This window comes from Doryrhamphus excisus, chromosome 18, assembly GCF_030265055.1.
Source record: "Doryrhamphus excisus isolate RoL2022-K1 chromosome 18, RoL_Dexc_1.0, whole genome shotgun sequence".
Lineage (NCBI taxonomy): Eukaryota > Metazoa > Chordata > Actinopteri > Syngnathiformes > Syngnathidae > Doryrhamphus > Doryrhamphus excisus.
This window is the reverse complement of record NC_080483.1, coordinates 12,536,583-12,554,264: the sequence shown is the minus strand read 5'-3', so window position 1 is coordinate 12,554,264 and position 17,682 is coordinate 12,536,583. Positions and strand designations below refer to the sequence as shown.

The 17,682-nt window shown below is 39.8% G+C and overlaps 1 protein-coding gene across 3 annotated transcripts in view; it reads right to left on the bottom strand.

Annotated features, from left to right (window-relative positions):
* The window catches only part of rap1gapb (RAP1 GTPase activating protein b), an 88,811-nt gene extending 71,431 nt beyond the window's left edge, over positions 1 to 17,380 (bottom strand). For 2 of the 3 annotated variants that reach the window (XM_058055947.1, XM_058055946.1), the window contains exon 1: positions 17,200 to 17,380. The gene's annotated coding sequence lies outside the window, so the exon portion shown is untranslated. The remainder of the gene's footprint in view (positions 1 to 17,199) is intronic. The other variant, XM_058055950.1, reaches the window with a different exon arrangement.
* Between the last annotated feature and the right edge of the window lie 302 nt (positions 17,381 to 17,682).

Sequence of the window (17,682 nt, the reverse complement as noted above, 5' to 3'; positions counted from 1 at the left end):
GTTTTTTTTCACGTGGTATTGGTTCTGTTATTCCCCTGTTGTATAGTAAGGCTATGACGTCTTTGTTTTGGTCTCATTCTATTCTCCTTGTTGTTCTCCTGATGGCCCAGCATGAATATTGGCAGCTTGTGAGTGTGTTTGATGTGTTTTTCTCCCTCTTCCTCTCTTCTTCTTCTGTTCTTATGTTGGCCTGTTCAGAGAATGTTCTGTCAACTGAGGGTTTGTGTGCTGTGCTGCGTTTTTCCTCATGTTTTGGAGATTGTATGCATTCCCGCGGTTCGCTTGGGTTTTTTAATGTTTAGGTTTGTCGCTGTGATTTCCTCGTCTCTGCATGGGAGGTGAAACCTTAGGTGGTTCTTGGAGCGTGCCCTAGTTTTTTTTCAATCTCTCTCAGCGGTAAAGGACGTTGACATAATTTTGTCAAAATCCTCCTCTCAAGGAAATATTGGATTCACACAGGAACTTGCAGGCCATCTCAGGACTATTGATAAGACCAGGAACATGAAATTGACAGGACCATGGTTTTTTGGGACAGGTCAGGACAGGTCAAGAAGACAGCAAGGGGCAGTTGAATGAAAAAAGTCCATCAAAAATACCTAAGAAAGTAACTTATCAATTTATGTATATAAGCTGTTCAGACATTTTGAACTGTGTAAACATATGATGTACTTCTACTGTATGTTACTTTGTTATGCATATTCCAAATAAACAAACAATTACCATTAGAAGTCATAATTTTAACAATTTTCTTTCCCTATGTAACTTGGGCTGCACGGTGAGCCAAGTGGTTAGCGCGCAGGCCTCACAGCTAGTAGACCCGAGTTCAATTCCACACTTGGCCAAATCTGTGTGGAGCTTGCATGTTCTCTCCGGGGGTTTTCTCCGGGTACTCCGATTTCCCCCCACATTCCAAAAACATGGTAGGTTAATTGGCGACTCCAAATTGTCCATAGGTATGAATAGTGTGAATGGTTGTTTGACTATATGTGCGGTAGAAAATGAATGAATGAATGATGGCTTTCTTTTCAAAATTACACAAGCTAGTGTCTGCACAAATGTTTTAAAATGACCAAAAAGGAAAAGAAAAGAAAAAGAAAGAGAAAAAGAGAAGAAAAAAGGAAAAGTGTGTCATGAATTGTAAAACCTTGGTTAGAAAAAGTTATTACCCTTCCTCTTAAAATGTCACGTACTCTATTACTTCCACCCAAGTGTTAAATTTACTACTTGACTATTTTACTCTTTTTTTCCATCACACAAAGCAAGTTGGAGATGTTCTGCATGCGCCCCAGCGTGAATGTCAGCATAATCTCCAGAAAGTGCACACTCACGTTGCCCTAAAATAGCAGCTCAGTGGATTTTACGGGCTCCACTGAGGAGGACACCTTGAATAGAACACCTGCTGGGCTGTACGAGGTGTCTATGTTTGTAACAGGAGTGTAAAGCGATACAGGAGCGGCCCTTTGGCGGCTTTTACACTCTTGTTGGCATGCAGGTCGTCAATTCTCATTGAGGCAAAAAGCCACAAACGACAACCAATACGATGTAATTAATGAGCGGATCAATTATCTTGTCTGAGGATAATTCAGCATTGTCCTGACTCACGTTGCCTCCGTAATAAATCATAATCTAGTCATAAATATTCATGCTGTCACCTTGGAACTGCCTCAACATTATGAATGAATAAATGATTTAATGGATTTGTGTTATTCTTTTTGATTTGTCGATTTGTTATTGTCATGCTAATGCAAATTTTTCTGGAACATGGACAAAAAGCAAAGCACTTGGTTATGCTAGTCAGCCAGCAATATGAGAGCAGCAGATACAACACCAAAGACCAAAAGCAATATGTGTCCATTAGTTCAAAACAATTATTGCTCAGCTAATTGTAGTGCAATACATTTTTATATAATTATACACATAAGTACTGTACATATTAAAACCACATTGAAAAGAAAAACATGTAATAATACTAGAAGAATAATAAGCACAATAACGCCAAAATATTACCAGAGAAAGTCAGACTGTTACAGGCTAAATATCCTAATGTTAGCTGACTAGCATTTTGGCTAACTTCATGGGAAGACACATACTGTATATAAAAACATAGCACTATCATGCTAGGTGTTAGCATGCTAATGTTAGCATGTTAGCATTGTTAGCATGCTAACATTAGCATAGTAGCATCTTTAGCCATTTTCATAGCTAGACACTTATATACCACTTAACACTATTATTCTTGATGTTAGCATGCTAACATTACCATGTTAGCATTGCAACTTGTTTGCTTCTTATCATATACTATTTATGTTCTCCTTGTTGCCCACCTTCCTGCTCATCTACTAGTAATAACAAATTTTTCATCTTTGTCTAGTTATACTTTTTGTCATGGTGCACCACACTTTTGTTGCATTAAAAAGTAAATAAACATTTTTTTTCTCCTAAAATTACTGTGTAAGTGCAATTGTATTTCCCTATTGACTGTGATCCTAGTACTGCTAATACATATATACAGTGTTACTGTGTGTCCCCATTTCATATTCATGATAATTTGGGATGCACTCACTAGAAAAAAAATGTTATTTTCACAACTAGTTTATTTTTATCAACCACCAAACAAATATTTTAGCATAAAACAATCTTCCTGTGGCTAAAATTTAACAAGCCGTTAAACAACAATATCAACAACAATTATTTATATTTGAAAATGGCCCTAATGGAGTGCGGGACAGAAACATTAATTTTACTGAGGAAAAAACATAAGTATGTGGCTGTGGCTTGTGGGGCTGGCCATGGTTTTGCCCGCCCCGCTGGAGGCGGTGGCACACCGGGGGTGAGGTTTGCTGGGTGGTAGGAGGAGGGACTGACAATTACACATTCACACATATGCGCACATTTATGCAGACCTACACACATAAGGATATCTGTACAAACTAATCTTCACATGCTGCTGCCGACACAGCCACAACAGAGGGGGCGAGTTGGCTGCCACAGCCAGAGTCTGAACATGGAGAACAAGCACTGTGAGTAGGGGCGGCGGGGGGACCATTTTGTGCAGGGTGGACATATGGGCAAAGGATGAGCATCGCTGCCATGACACTTGCATGCGGCATCAAGTCAATCCAAAGCTCTGTCACCAATTACAGAATAAAATGACAAAATCCACTGGTCAAAAAATTACATCAAAATGCGTAATCTATCTACCGTAATGGGTTATTCCATGTTCCTGTGCATGATTTCGGAAGCAAAACAAATTTGTTGGCAGCTTTGGAGAAAAATGAAGGAGTTATCCCAGTGGAGTGGAGGAAGAGGAAAAGGCGAGAGGAAAAACAAATATTTTTTTATCACAGCCACGGAAGGAGTCAACCTTTTTCACAGTCACAACAAACGTAGACACGACAGCCAGAGCCAGACGCTCTTGACAGAAACCGCAGCAGCTGTCAGTGTCAGCCATGGCGAAGGAAGTAGTTCTAGAGACGAAGCTGAGAGTGATGCTTTTCATCCCCAAAGATGGGAGTATTAAAGCGGTAAACTATATTAAATGTTGCTTCATGTTGTGAGCCTATTTGCTGCTGCCCACATTGAAGACCTTGTGTTGAGGAGTGAATAAAACACGTGTCGAGGATGGGGAGGGCCGGGTGACCGGGTTTGACTAAAAACTGCAATGCTCCCAATCAAGACAGAATGTCAGGTTCGAGTTCCACATGTCCAAAATGAAGTAGGAAGAACATATTTAATCCGACCTCCTCTTTGTTTCACTTCAATTACAATACATTTGTTCACTTCCTGTATTCAGGCTGCACAGCGTTTGAGTAATTAGCACGCAGGCCTCACAGCTAGGAGACCCGAGTTCAATCCCACCCTTGTCCATCTCTGTGTGGAGTACAGTACTCCGGGTACTCCGGTTTCCTCCCACATTCCAAAAACATGCTAGGTTAATTAGCGACTCCAAATTGTCCATAGGTATGAATGTGAGTGTGAATGGTTGTTTGTCTATATGTGCCCTGTGATTGGCTGGCGACCAGTCCAGGGTGTACCCCGCCTCTCGCCCGAAGACAGCTGGGATAGGCTCCAGCACCTCCCGTGACCCTTGTGAGGATAAGCGGTAAAAAAATGAATGAATGAACTTCCTATATTCCAAATGTACTCCATTTTAAATACATACATAGAAAAGGCACACGAAATATATAATACTAACTAACGACAAAGTTAATAGTTGACAAAAACCTGCTGAGTCTTTTTTGGTTGTGTCAGTTCAATGTGAAGATGATTTTTCGGGATAGTCAGTTTCTTGATGGGCTCGCTGTGCGTTGCACTCCCACCCGAATCTGTCATCTTCATCTGACATTTCTTGACTGAGGCGGCGTAATTATCATGACGATTGATATGACATCTCATTATCCACAGCATGTATGATAGTGTGCGTTTGTGTGTGTGTGAGACAGTGCAGTTGAAGACAAGATGCAATCACCAGCGATGATGTAATAAAGGTGAGACACGGACAAATGGCTGTAGTCATAAAAGCTTGCACTTAACTTTATATCTTCCTGAAGAAATCATGGTAAATATGCTAACAGTTATGTTCAATGTACTGTGCTAATTCCACAGTGGTACAATTTTATGAAATAATGTCCTAAACTGTTCTCCTATAGTCGTCAGGGGGATGGTCTACACAAGCAAGTAACCTAATTCAACATTAACGACTGTGGCTGTAGGAAACGTCCTGATGGTGTTGTTATTAAACATATGCAAAATGACAGTCAAAACAAGTCTCATGAATGGTCAGCAAGTAATTTGAAGAAGAACTGGTGACTGGAGCCACAAACAGGTTCAAGATTGGACAAAAAAAGGATATTTGGATTGATAAATTTAGCTTCAAAGTCCTGACAGGTGGCCGGATAAGACCGGATTTATTTGTATCTACTGTGATTGGAATTGTCACAAACTACATCGACTTGCCAGGGAAGCAAGAAGGCACTAAAGCACTGCCAGTATTTTTTTATTGTCATTTATACTGAGGTACCTTGGCATAGGAGCGTCCCAACTAACGATTTGTTTTGTTTTTGGATGCAAGCCGTCCTTGGCCTACTTTGTGCTTTTAACTGTGAGCTAAAATTTGGGTTTGAGCGGCTAGTAGGCATAGCCAAGGACAGCTACGTGAGGTCTTATGTCAATGTCACCATGACTGAAGAGCTAGCATTGCTAGAATTTATCTTCTTTAGTATGTATTGTGTAAAACTATGACAAGAACATGAGAATATAAAGCACACAATGAATACAGAACCACCATCCACCAGTACAAGCCTGAACTTGCTTTCAGAGAGGTTGTGTAGTAACAAATATGCATATTAGCACTCAACCAGGTCAGCAAATCTCTACCTTTATGCATTCCTACATGGGATCAGCATTTGGGACCAAATATGAGGTGAAAGAAAAAATGCAGTATAATAATCTGGGACAAAAAAGGTGTGTTAAAGGACCATTAAACAATGTGGGACCAAAAGCAGTACACACTAAACATGCAAAAACTGAGGGATTTCTAAGTATTTATTATTATTTTGATAAAATAATGGCCCATATTTCCAACAATATACCGTATTTTCTGAACTATAAGTCGCTCCGGAGTAAGTCGCACAAGGCCAAAAATGCATAATTAGGTAGAAAAAAAACATACATAAGTCGCACTGGAGTATTAGTTGCATTTTTTGCGTGGTAATTTATTTTACAAACTACTTGACCAAAACAGACATTACGTCCTCTTGGAAGGCAAGTTCTAACAATAAAAAATAGAGAACAGGCTGAATAGGTGTAAGATATGCTAACACAATGCTTATTCAGCTACACTAAAATAAACATGAACAGAAAAGGTGTCCAGTGTTTATGTAACATAAACAGTTTTTTCATTTATAAATCGCTCTGGAGTATAAGTCGCAGGAACAGCCAACCTATGAAAAAAAGTGTGACTTATAGTCCGTAAAATACGGTATATATCTTTATTTTATGGATTAATTAAAAAAAATTAACTGTACATAGATATGGGTCAAACGATTGGGACACAACTACTATAAGTACGTTTCAGCAAAATCAGTAAGTTTCACCAAAAAGGAGAAAGGCTTTAGCATAACTTTCACTTTGACACAAAATGTCTAAATAACGATGCCACAGCATAACACAAAAAATGGTTGCTTTACATGTAAATAGTTTTTTACAAATATAAAACCATGAACTATTTATATTTTTTACATTTGCAACTGAACTGTGTTTGTGTACGCATTCTTGTGTTTGAGCATGTACTTCTTCCACCTTGTGGCTGTTTTTTCTACTTAACTCTTCTACTGTGGAGTTGCATCATCACCTCTTTGTGCCTCTCATGCAAAAAAATGTAAACAACGTTTTGGGAGTGAGCGGTCGGGTTGAAATAAACAAATGGTAACAAATGAATCAGATGTTCCTGAAAGCAGGAACATTTGACATGTTCTAGAAAGGGCAGCTTTACAGATGTCACTCCTGCCATTTATTGCGACACATGGTGGGGAGAGGGTGGCTTGAATTGTCATTGAAGTCATCATAAAATGCTGAAATGAAATTTTATCAGCCGCTCAGCAACAGTCGGCAAGGTTATTTCAGCAGCATGTTGTGTTCTTGCAGCTACTTAGCAATAATCTCACAGCACACGCATAGTTCAGGACTCAGTGGCTATCTCAAACACCACAGATCACCTGGAGCACCGCTGGGCAGCTTGACATGAGCAGAAAAATACACACACACACACAAAAAAAAACACATTAGCTTGTGTCTCCCCGCGAGGGATGTGATGATAAGAAAAGGCGAATTAACCTGGATAATACAAGTGTATTGCAGATCCTATCAGCATCTTAAAGAGTCAATACAAACTAAAAGTTCCTCCATCCAAACAACAAATAAAATCCACACATCATGTTTTGTTCGATAGACGTGTTTTGTATCACATGACGCTATATGTAATGCAGACTCCAGCAGCCTTCAGTTCCATCATGGTTATCTATAGCATCAGCGACACACCTGGTAGGCATCTTAATCCTAATTAGGCAGGGTCGCGTTATGAATGCTGCCGAGTGTAATTACAAAGTGCTGACGAGAAGAACTGGATAATCATGTCTGATACGTCTTTCTGTGCACAATGGGTTGTTTCAATCTGAATAGCCATCCCTTGATAAAATGCAGTAGATTACATATGCTGTTTATTTGTGCTACATTCAGGTAAACACGGAACATCCCATGAGCTTGTGTGTGTGTGTTACAATCAATATCAGCACCGGTGTTGTTCTTCTCAGCCCACACGTTAGCATGCATCTGGGGAACATGGCCTGTTTGCACAAGCAGCTCACCTCAGCAGTGAAGCAACCTCCAAGCAATGGACGTCATCTTCAACATCAGCAAGAAAAAAACCCATCAAGAGGTCGATGCATCGATTTGACTTCTTCTCGCTTGTTACACGACTTTACAGCCATCTTAGTAGACTACCGGAGGCCACGCAAAGACTGATGTAAACACAAGTGACATGCGCTGGCATCTGACCTTGAACATCTTGTCACAGGTGTCGTTAAAAAAAAATCAATCACGGTTTTTAACAGGCTTGAAAGTTTAATTACTGGCGATTACAATCCAAAATATGAAGATCATAAAATTCAATGGTGGGGAAAATTTGGACTCAAGGCAATCACTTTGATTGCAGAAGTGTGACACTAGCAGAAGTGTCAGGAGTGGTCAGCATCCACAGGCTTTATTTACCTCTGCGTGCACTTTAAAACGCTATTCAGCATGCCCATTAATTGTGTAAATCAAAATACAAAAAAAAAAAATCAAAGGATGTAGGGGGGAGTCCAACAACTAGACGACAAAGAACCAGCAAACAACAAAGACCACAGAGTCTCCTGAAGAAACCAATTAATAGTCTCCAAGCAAAATGCCTTCAGAATAAAAGAAGTGAGTATTTTTCTTGTTTTAGGTCTCTCATAAAGAAACCACCAAACCATTAGCCTCATTGTCCAGGCAAGCAGAATCCTACTTATGACCAAATCCCAGTACAAGGCAGACACAACAAAGGGACAAGGTACGTAAGAACAAATGATCCACATCCGTATGTTAATTGAAAAGTGTATGGAGTGAAGCATCGTTGCGTATATGTGCTTCATCAATGACTCGAAGGCATTTGACCGTGTGAGCCAGAGCAACGTGTGGAGCATCATGAAGAGCTTCTGCATCTGATTGTCTTGATCAGTAGTCAGTGAGAACATCAGTGGGAGACAATTCAACATCGAATTGAACGCAGAGTAGGACGAGGCTGCATAATTTCACTGTAACCGTTCAATGTTTATTCGGAACGCATCAGAGCACCTCGGAGATCAGGAGGAGCTTCAACGATGGTAAGGGTTGCAGCGCAGAGATTGCTGATTGTCTGGAAAAGTGGAAAAGATGAGTATCGCTCTTGTGGTCCATCTGGTATGCGCTGTTATCTCCCACATCGACACGTATTGGAGCCAGTCATGGACAACGCTGAAAATCCATGAATAGCGGGAATGCTTTCCAAATGTGGTGCTACTGACGAATTCTGAGCAAGAAGAACAAACATCTGGGCGCTGACTAAGATAGACGGAGGGTTTATGGTGCACAATTCCATCAAGAAGCGCTTTACGGTAGTAGACTGATGAAGGTGATGATATCCGATAAAGTCAACAGAAGAAGAGGACAGGGCAGGCCAGGCCTCCAACTTGTTGGCTGAAGAACATTAAGGAGCGGACTAGCATAGGCTTGGCTGAGGCTAAGAACAGATTGATAGATTGAGTATTGATTGATAGATCAATCTCCAAAGAGAAAAGCAACCAACTGACAAGAAGAAGGAGAAGTCAAGTGTCAGCACAATAAGTCTGTCGCATTTGGATTTTGTTTTTACACTACCTTTATTGACACAGCCTGGTTCGGAATCGAACCCATGTCATGAAAGGCAAAGCCTGTTTTAGTACCCTACCACGGATTGCTATGTTGATTACACTTAAATCAATAAACAAAAAAAAAAAAGCTACTGTATGTTTTGTCTTTCTACTTTCTCATGCATGCATTTGCATGACCAATAAAATACACCAATAAAAGACAACATAAGAAGTAGATATTAAAAATATATTCCTACTGCGGACATAAAAAGGGCTGTGACTCATGTGTCCTCCAGGCATGAAAGCGATGCACTGAGGTCTACGTAGTCCTAAACTCCACTTTCTCTCTCTTGTGATGTCACTCTGCATCACTTCGCTGGCTGAATGTTGCGTCCGCTCTGACGTCTCCTTGCAGCCCAGCTCACAAGTTTGACGTAAAAAAGGAGGCCTTTTTCAGCAAAATATATTCTATGTTTCTGGTTTGTTTCATAGTCAGGATGATCTAAAATATTGTCTGTCAACAAATGACACATTTTTCATTCTTATGTGAATGAAAAGACATCTGAAACTGAAATGTAATTGCTCAACAAACTACCAATCAGGATTGTGTCCATTTTGTTTGAATCCAGTCCAGCCTTGTTCCTCCTGCAAAATGAAAAATGTCTGAGCTGTTGATGAAAGTGTCCCATTACAATTACACCCCCAGAAACGGATGGCTGATTGCTTCAGTCTGCTGTGTTGTTTCTGTGTCTGTGCAAGCGGAAATGGAAAGTGGTGGTCATGACGTGACCTTACTACACAGGTGGGAAATTCATAATCTTCACAAGAAACAGAAGATGACGGCAGAAGCACGATGACTGCCATCAGCATTCTGCCATCATTGGTGCATTCTGACCATTTTCCCCCAAAACACCACACAGTGCTCTGCTGTGGTTTCCTGAGAAGCTCGACAAGCTCACTTGATCAAGACTGAAGAGCTCTGAGCATTATGGAGTGGATCAATGTGGGAATAAATTAAGATGGTTGGAATATTTACATGAAGTACCATCCAGTTTAGTCAAAGGTTTTAACTTGGGATTGGAGCAGGGAATGCTAATTACTCACATGTTTCCGTAATGAATTACATACAATATAATGCATGGGACCTAAAAGGGAACCCTGGAGGACGCCACATTTTACCACCTTTTTATCAATTGATGAGTTTTAATTATGTCTTGATAATTTTCTCAAATTATATATACTATATTTGGTAACAATAATAATAATAAAAATAATAATATTGGGTAATAAGTGTAAAGATGACTCTATTGGTGTTATTTCATGTCAATATTCCATTTACTGACGCAGAAATTCACTTATCACAGTCGGGTCTGGAACCAATTAACCACAATAAACAAGAGATTACTGTATTTGTAAAAAGAGAATTTGTATCATTTGTCATTAAATTGTGCTTATCTCATATTGTGTTTGGTTTTTTTTTACCACTTTACTGTAGTTTCCTTAACTATCAGTCTCTCCGGAGTATAAGTCGCATCAGTCAAAAAATGTGTCGTAAAAACAGTTTAAAAAAAACATACAGTATATAAGTCGCACTGGATTTTAAGTTGCATTTATTTTGAAATTTACTTGACAAAATTAAATCTACTGTGGAAAGGTTGAATAGGTGTCAGCTCCACAATAGCAAAACGAACATGCCTGGGAGGCTAAATAGACTAAGTCAACGAGTCAATGAGTCAAACAAGCACCTAACCGGTAAGCAAGTTCACCAAGCTCCCAATCTCATTCCACATCACTGAATGGCAGAAACAGCGAACACAGGAGATATCACAAGCCTGATAGTAATATTTGCTTCTTGGTTCATGTGAGTCAGTATGAATTAACACATTGAAACATGTTCAATTTTTCATATATCTAGTCGGGCAATGTTGCACAGTAGAAACACATGTTGAATTAATTACAATGCAAAAGGGAACAGTGGGGGACGCCATGTTTCATCTTATGGCTCTCTGGGTTCTGAGGTCAATGGTTCATCTTTGCAATCAAGCAAACACAGCTAATTCTCGCACTTAATTCCTGGTAATCTAGCAAACGTGACGAATAAGGTCCCATATGAATAATGACTGTATATATGATGCATTAATATAGGAAGTGCAGCAGCTCATTAACGCTTCACTGGACCGCTGCACACTGGCTCACATACAGAATTCCAATAGGATATTCGCTGTCCTTTGACATAGCCTGGGAATGTTTTCTGCGATCTCGGACCACACGTTCCCAGGTCCACAGTGTGAAACGTATGTGATAATGTTCTGTATAATATGCCAGCCAAAAAGCCAGCATGGAATGAAAGAGGAGGAATTTTCAATAAGGTGCTCCGTCTCTGTCAAGGTGATGATACGCAGGGATAATGGATTCCCGTGTCTCTGAGAAGCGCCAGAGCCGCATCAAATCACAAGGAAAAGAAACAAGCCACCGCAAATGACATGTAGTGAAGAAGCCTTAGAGAGGATGAAGAATTCATTACAGGACTAGAAATAATAAGGCCGGCCTGGAGGTACAGTTGAAAACATTTCTATGAAACACAACGGAAGCGCTGCAGAATACCAAACAGGTTTTCTAAGGTAACAAGAACAGCAGAAATGAGTATGCATTCCTACTTTCAATAGGTGGTTTTTGGGCTTAAGAAAGAATAGTTAACTGGTTTCCACAAAACTCCATGGAGCAACAGGGGCAGAGTTAAAAGGAAAAACCATCATATTGTGTCAATGTTCTGTTTAAAGATTATTATTATAGTAGTGATGATAGTGATGCTAATGATGATAAGTGTAATATCAGTGTAATAGTATAAACATTGTTATTGTAATTAATTTTTGTTATTGTTTATCTAATGCTTTTTATTGTTATTATTAATGTTGCTGGTATTATCATTTTTATGTATTGTATTCATGTGTTTTCTCAATTGTTTTCTGTAAATCTCTATCTTTCTAAAGCTGGGATTGGGTTGGAGTTGCGGTTGTTTTCTTTTCTTTGTTAGTTAAATAAACACATATTTACAAAAATGATGCAGATCCAGGAATTGTATTTATATAAAACTTCGATTCTAATGGGGACAGCCAACAAGGCTGTCTTCTTCTTCATTTGTTGACATTAATGCACATTACTGGTACTTATAGCAGCGTGGGACTACTTAAAATTTCAAACAGAGTTGCTTTTCTTTTACTAGTACTATGAATACTACTACTAGTAGTAGTACAGTACACCTCCTAAGGCCAACTTAAAAAACAGACAGACAGGTTTGATCATCAAAAAGCTTTACGATGAAATCTGGCATCCCCCTAGGTTCCCTTTTAAGTCCCATGTACTGTAAGTAATTCAGTGTGTTTATCTTGTATGATACCTGAACATTGCTGTCAGTTGAACTATGACTTGTAAAGCACTAACATGTCAGATGTCAGAAGCGGTTTTGCTTGCTTGCTCTTTGAAATCCGCATGGCTTTTCGTTGCCATGTAGTCTGACAGACTACTGTCATGGATAATATCAGTACATGAGCATTGTGCATTTTTTTCTTTTTTCTTTGGTTTTTATGGCAACACGTATTTCACTGTATGGGCTGCCCGACTTCTAGTATGAAATTGAGATTTAAATGGGACTCCACTGCCTTATTGCTCTATACCACAGCTCTCCAAAGAGCATGAAATATTCATTTCAATAAGCCCTTGTTTGCTCTCTTATCCCATCAAAGAACATTAAACTATCCTTCACTTAGCAAATATGCTCAGAGATAAACAGTGAAACAGTTAGGACGTCACATCGCTGATGATCAGGAAAAGAGAAAATGAATGGCAACAAAATACAAACTGAAAATTGGGAAAATTGTGTCAAAAAAGCCTGAGGCACAATTGCAGGCTTAAAAAGGGGGTGATTTGTGCTGACATCCAACCTGTTTTGTCTCTTGGGTGTGGAGGTGCAGGGTTCACAGATCACAGATGTGAACAGCTGGGCGGACAAACTCCAGCCACATCCAGACATGTCATTAGCATCAATTAAGTGTAGGTGTGTGTAATTACAGAGACGAGTGGGTGGCTGCTGCCATAAAAGTGATGCACGTGTTTGGCTTTTGTTACCTTCCGCATCAGGCGTGTTGTGAATGCAGCAAATCCCCTTTAATTGCTTTCCACTGGGTTAAACACTTACTTCACATATAGATGCACACGGACATATAGCAAAGAGTCTTCAGGGACTATTTTGCAGAGTTAACCTCCACTATAGGTTTATGTTGTGTAGTCATTTCATAGATCACTGGTGTGGGAAAGGGAATATATTCCCTCCCTTTAAGATATGCCTTTATTCGTCCCTCAGTGGGGAAATTTGTAAATTTGTACTTTAAGTGAGATGCATGCCATCAAGCCAAAACCTAGTGTCCTTAATAAAACATGTCACATACCTGTCAACATTTGCATTTGAAAACTAGATTTAGTAAAAATTGCATGTTGCAATTGAATTTAAATGGAGAATGAGCTACCATTAGGTTGGGAGGAGACCATGTTATGACCTGCGCCATGACACCATGAAAGGAATAAACACAATGGTACATATAATGTTAAGTGTAAAATTAATTTCCGCCAATAGAGGGCAACATTTAAATTCTCCATTCGTTTTCGATGGGAAAAATGTTACAGAAATTATTTAATCATGGAATATGTGTGATTTTTAGAGACACCCTGATAGATATCCTAAATGGAATTGGAATTTTTCGCATCATTCACTATCTTTATGTGAGACATACACACACGTCTTTCCTTTTCTGTGTGTTCTAAAGATATTAAAACAGGCAAAAAGAGACAGCTAAGAATGCATGTAATGGGACGTATCTAAAAAGCCTTTGAAAAAACGGCAATAATGCTCCACTGACATAATGTCAAATGCATATTAACCAAGATACAGTGACATTGTTATTACTGTATTAAAATTGTTACCCTGAACACACCACAAAGGATAGATAATAGCCGCTTACAGACTAGCTTCATCATACATCACTCAGAGGACGTCGCTCACAAAGCCTCAGGCCACTCTCCAAACTTAAGGCTACATATTGGAGTGGCTGAGTTTGGAAAAGTTAATGCTAAGTGCAGCATTTGTTTCAATATTGCTAAAATCAATCAATTTTTTTGGTCCATAAACGTTAGGAACTTTTCAGGAGTTTTTGATGACTGTCTTCATTTTGAAGCTCTCCTTCGAAATCCCAATTCTTGCAATTTTTCAAGTGGTCTTAAAAGCAGTGCGCCTGTATGTTTAGCAATTACACTAAGACTGAGGATCAAACCAAAAACCGCCAGGTTGAGGGACAACCTAGTATCTATAATAGTTGGGATGACACAGTCATAAAAAATGTACATTGATTTTTCACCAGCATTGTCCCTCATCTTCTCTGTCAGGCCATCTCTCATCTTTTCATCATTTATGAAAGCCAATGTCAGCCATCATAGTCAGGACCAGTTTGCTTAACTATAGAATGAACAAAGTGTATGTGCATGCGTGTCCGTAGGATCAGTTCCTGTTTATAGACAGTCACAGTATCTGGCAGCACATGTCTAAACATTATGTTATTGCCCTACACAGACACACACACACGCACACACAAAACATCATTGCATGCTATCTTGCATATTGAATCCATAATCACCTTTACTTGGTTCTTATATGACCCATGATGCAATCCGTTCACCTTCACATACAAACAAACTGACACTCACAGCACAGACTGTTTCCAAGGTGGAAATATTGTGGTCTGTATGTCAACACATGCATTCCTGTTTTAAATTGTATATTCAATACAAGAGGAAGGTCTCAAGGGGTGACAAACACAAGAAAAACAACCTACCACAAACAAAAAATACCTGGCATAGACAGTGGTGTCAACAAGTGCTTCCTTTCCTGATTTTTTTTTGTCCCACTTAAATGACAACAGAACTGAACACAAAATGCAATTTTATAATGAAACTTTTCATTACTAAGGGAGAAAAATCATCAAAATCTACATGGTCTTACGTGAAAAGGCGATTGCCCCGACTCTGTTAAAACATAACTGAGATGAATTGACATCTATTATTCTGGAAAAAGGTTGTAAAGCCATTTCTAAAGGTTTGGGACTCCAGCAGACCCCAAGAGCACAGTGACGACTCATCCAAGAGGTCACAAAAGACCCCACAACAACATCCAAAGAACTCACTTGACTTCATGACTCCACTATAAGAAGTACACAAGGCAAAAATGGCAGAGTTCTAAGACCAAATAAATAAATACATAAATAAATGAATTCTGCTATCGACCATAAATCCTGAAGGAGAATGTCCGGGCATCTGTTCGTGACTTCAAGCTGGGTTCTGCAGCAGGGCAATGATTCAATGCACACCAGCAAGTCCACCTCTGAATGTCTGAGGAAAAACAAAACGACGACTTTGGAGTGGCCCAGTCCAAGTCCTGACCTGAATCCGATTGAGACACTTTGGCATGACCTCAAAAAGGCGCTTCATGCTGGCCAAATTACAACAATTTTGCAAAGATGAGTGGGTCAAAATACCTCTAGCACGTTGCAAGATACTTTTTGGAAATTATCGTATTATTTGATAGCAGTTGTTGCAGCCAACGGTGGCCCAATCAGTTATTAGGTTGAGGGGGAAATCAGTTTTTCACAAAGGGCCATGTAGATTAGGATTTTTGTTCTCCCTTGTTCAGTTATAATGTTATTATCTACTGAAATGTGTTTGATTATCTGAAACATTTAAGTGTGACACTTTTTCAGACCACTGTATTTGCTACTGTAATTGTACTTTTAGAGACTCTTTACAAAGATAACAGTGCTCATCTTTTGTCAAACATAAGAAAGGTCAGTTTTTCAGCACTTGAAGCCACAACCACAAGAAACAAGATATGCAAGGATCAAAGAGGAGGATTACGTACATGGCATACTATGAAAAGTGAGCAAAGCCAAGAGAAGGACAGCAGCTTTGACATTCAAGAAAGGTGATGGGCTAGACTGCCTAGTGTGCTGCAAGGTCACATTAATTGCATGCAGCCTGCAGGGTGCCCGACACACACACACACGCACACACACAAACACAGTATGAAGCCTGTGTCTCTGCAGGTCGCCAATGGGTGACACACACACAGACACACACACAGTCTAATAGGGTGAAGGGAGCTCATCCTAGAATTTGTTCTTGTGTGGACCGGCCGAAATGTCCACAAGAAGATACTACACACTCATAGGGTCAAAGGATGTGCTTCTGTGTACATATAACGATAAGATGACTCTATGTAAGCACTGAAATTGACTCTTAATCAACTTTAAGTCAGAGGGGAAACCATCTATGCCACATCCTTCAAAATAAAATATAAAAAACATTATATATATAGAATATCATGAGAGGGGCGGCACGGTGTTCAAGTGGTTAGCGCGCAGACCTCACAGCTAGGAGACCAGGGTTCAAGTCCACCCTCGGCCATCTCTGTGTGGAGTTTGCATGTTCTCCCCGTACATGCGTGGGTTTTCTCCGGGTACTCCGGTTTCCTCCCACATTCCAAAAACATGCTAGGTTAATTGGCGACTCCAATTAATTAAGTTGTTTGTCTATATGTGCCCTGTGATTGGCTGGCGACCAGTCCAGGGTGTACCCCGCCTCTCGGCTGAAGACAGCTGGGATAGGCTCCAGCACCCCCGCGACCCTCGTGAGGAAAAGCGGTAGAAAATGAATGAATGAATGAATGTTCTTCTGCTCTCGCTAACATTTAGCTAACATTTAGCTTAGCTCATTTATAACCGCTTCTCAAATTAGACTACTTTACTTTGAAAACTCAACCACAGAACTCAACTAAATTAGTTATGACTTACTTAAGTTACAAATATTTTTTTTGTGTCATTCAACATAAACAAAATGCAATGCTAATTTACATTGGAAATCCCATATACACGCTAGTGATTAGCATTAGCAATTTCCATGGTGATTTCAAACACCTCCAAATATGACAGCTAATTAGATTAGAATAAAAAAAATGTCTCTCCCCTCGGGTAGCATGACAGTGAAAGAGTATATCCCCGCTAAAATATACAGTTGTCTTGCTGATAAAGCAGTTGTAAAAAAAAAAAAAAATAGGGCAGCATGGTTCCTACTGAGAAAATCATCTGGTTATACAGAAACTACATGACATTCAAAAAATGGTTACATGTGTTGCAGATGAGACATTACTGTAATGTTCAGTTTCACATGAAAGGGGAAGAAAAAGTTGTCCTACCTTGCCGGAGCAAACAGAAGATGCTGTGCCTGTGCCTGGACCGACCCCCCTAACTGATGGCAGGATCACCACAATATTTTTACTACAAGAAGAGAGGTAGAAGATGTGAATGATGTGAAGAAGAAAGCGGGAACAGCGCCAATGTGAGCAGCATGCAGGAGATGCAGCGGAAGAGGAGGAGGAGGAGGAGAAGGAGGAGGGCGGATGCTCCAGCGTGGTCTGCTGTGCGCATCAGCCCGATTGTGATGCTCCAGTCCCTCTCCACCCTCATTCGTTTTTTTTTGTTTTTTTTAAGTGTCATGTGACCGCAATGTGATCATTGAGCATGCAAGGAAACCCACCTCCTAGGACTGAGTTAATTACAAGCACAATCCCGCTGGGAATAGTTGCTGTGGATTCATAAGACTGCAGTCTTACATAGATCAAGGGCTAATGTCTATTTTTTTTTTTTTAATGCTTGTCACATTTTCACAATTTTTTTTT